The sequence below is a fragment of the Cupressus sempervirens genome, chromosome 4 (genome assembly GCF_028749045.1).
Source record: "Cupressus sempervirens isolate cs-2001-9-10 chromosome 4, ASM2874904v1, whole genome shotgun sequence".
NCBI lineage: Eukaryota > Viridiplantae > Streptophyta > Pinopsida > Cupressales > Cupressaceae > Cupressus > Cupressus sempervirens.
The window spans coordinates 64,781,536-64,784,502 of record NC_143121.1 but is presented as its reverse complement, the minus strand read 5'-3'; positions in this window follow the sequence as shown (position 1 = coordinate 64,784,502).

Below are 2,967 nucleotides of genomic sequence, written 5' to 3'. Positions count from 1 at the left end.
ATACAACTATTAAATATGAACTTAGAAACTTAATATTTATTATTATTATTATTATCATTTATGTTTCTTTATTATATATTTATGTTAAAATTTAGAGAAGATATTTTTTATGTTAAAATTTAGAGAAGATATTTTTTATTATCATGTTTCTTTATTATATATTTATGTTAATTTAGATTTATTTTTAAAATAGAACATATTATGAGAGACTCACAATTGTCATTGTACTTAGCTTATTGCTTTTATGATTTATAATTTTTTTATAGCTTGTCATTTTTTCCTTTTTTGACCATCAATATTTCTTAAAGTACTTAACACAAAAGGTCTTAAAATCAAACATCATTCAAAAATTCATGAGAAATATTATCAAACTTGATGCATGTTTGTATGTAATATATCATGTTTGTAAGACACTACTCCTCCCTCCCACCTCATGGTCCCCTCTTTACCCTTGAATCCCCATCCTTGAGTCCCAACCTCGAACCCCCCTACACAAGTTGTTGTTTAGGGAGTGTGGTTTTGTGGGTAGCATCAAGTACTAGCTGATGGACTTGAGAATATTGTGCAAGAGCTAAAAAAGGATTTTGAGAATATCAACAAGTGTATGCATATTTTTAACAAAATTGCTATCAAAGTCATGCATGCTTGTTCAATTACCCTCTATATGACATAGGAGAGGATTGTGGGCCTGAAGCCAAAAGATGAGGAGGACTACAATGAATTGTTTCAATTCCTCAAGGAAGAAAGAGCTCCAACCCTCATCTACAAGGGGATGAATGGGCAGAGATACTAAAGCTTAGTATTTATGGGGTTTCCTATTTTTTGTTATCTGGTTAATGTCTATACTTGTAGTTTGAATTTCAAAAGCACTTTGGTTTTTATGTTTTTAATAGAGGCAAAAAGTGGTGGTTCTATTTTGTTGTTAATGTGGTAGTTACTATTAATGCTCTAGTTCCTACAACACCCTTTTGTTACTTATCTATTCAAAAAAAATCATATTTTAATTTCTTATGTTCAGAAAAATTTACATATGATACTTTTATTGTAATTGTTTTAAATAAAAAGAAAAAAGAAAATGCAATAATTTTATTATAGTTATTATAAATATACATAGATTATCTCTCTTTTTATTTTTAATGTAACTAATATATATAATAAGTAAAATAAATTTTATTAAAATATTTTTAGTAATATATTATTATTTTTAAGCCGATAGGCTTTTATGTAGGAACTTTGTTCCCGATTTTTGTACAATTTAGCTAGAAAATTGTTAGCCTCACCGGAGCCACACTCATTTTCAGCCTCTTTCATTATTTTATTATTATTTATTTATATTCTTTCTATTTTATTTATTTCTTTTAGTTTTCCTTCCTACTTTGACATGTTTCCTTAATTTGTTTCAATTCCTATTTGTATTTATTAGCAAAATGTAATTTTTAATGTATGATGGATACAAATTTTAAAAATGTTAAAATTATTTTATTTTAGAATTAAAAAGAACTGTTAATAAAAATAATTTAAATAAACTTAAATAAATTATTACGAAGCATCAAATTTTAAAAGATTTATAATAGAATTATTTATTAAAAGTAAAATATAATGAAAATGATCAATTTGTAAAGATTTTTATAAAAAAATAAGTTGAATTTTTAATGTGAATTTTTTTTTTAAATTATATATTATGAAGTTATAAAATATACATTTTAGCAATTAAATTAACATGAAATATTTGAAGAAATAAAATAATTCAATAATAGCATAAAATTTAAAGTTCCTTTTAAAAATTGATTATAGAAACATTATTCACATTTAGAAACTTTATTATATTTTTAGGAATTAGAATAGAAAATGTGGTTATTACAAAATTTTAATTAGAATTAAATTTATAATTTATAATCAAATTATTTTTTTATAATAAGAAAGGATGGTTATAAGAAACTTCATTTTTCATGAAGAAAATACATAAATCAATAAATAATATTCAATCTTGAGTCTTTTTATGAGACATTTTGTTAAACAATTCATGTGTACAAAATTGTAATTATTTTTTAAATTTCACAACATTTATTCTTTCTATTCTATTTATTTCTTTTAGTTTTATTTCCTACTTTGACAAATTTCCTTGATTTATTTCAATTCATATTCCTATTTACTAGGAAATCCAATTTTTTTTGAATCTTTTATCATTGCCCTTTCTCTATTAGCACTCTTTGTTCATTGTTTTTCTCACAAAAATAGAAAGATGTTGGCATAATAAAGAAGGCTTTGAGGCATGTTTGCAACTTTTTGTTGATTTAATTTAGGCATAAGAAATTGTGTTATTTAAAAATAGGCATTACTAAAGGTTTGATCTTAACTAACTAATAGTAGAAGAAGAAATATGCAACGATTGAAAAGAAGGGCAACAAAATCGAGTTGTAGTGAGCATAATATGTTATCATTGGATGCAACAAAAATTATATAATTAAGGATGATTCGTGCCTATCACATATGGGTTGGGCATTTGTATCAGACATTTGTTTAGTTAGGAATGATGGACTTAACTGAGACATTTAAAATTTTATATATTGTACTTTAAAATATTAATTTGGGAAGAAGGGTTTTCAATGCATTATAATATTATTGAATGGATCAAATTACATTATTTCATTTTTAACTTTTTTTATGTTATGACATTTACAAGATTTGGCTATGGTTTACTAGTTAGTGCATGCACTCATGATCAAATGGTCTACCAATTACTGCATGCACCAATATTTGTTTAATCATTCCATACATTTTGGAAATAAGAAAATTAAGTTGCATTTAAGATGTTGAAGTTTAAAACACTATCTTTAAGTTGGAGATTTCTTTTTTAGGTGTATAAATTGAAAATTTCTTTATCTAAAATTTCTATTTTTTATAGGGGATCATCTGCACTAAATTTGTAGGGGTTTACAGGTAGGAATTTTTAGTTATAAAATAATA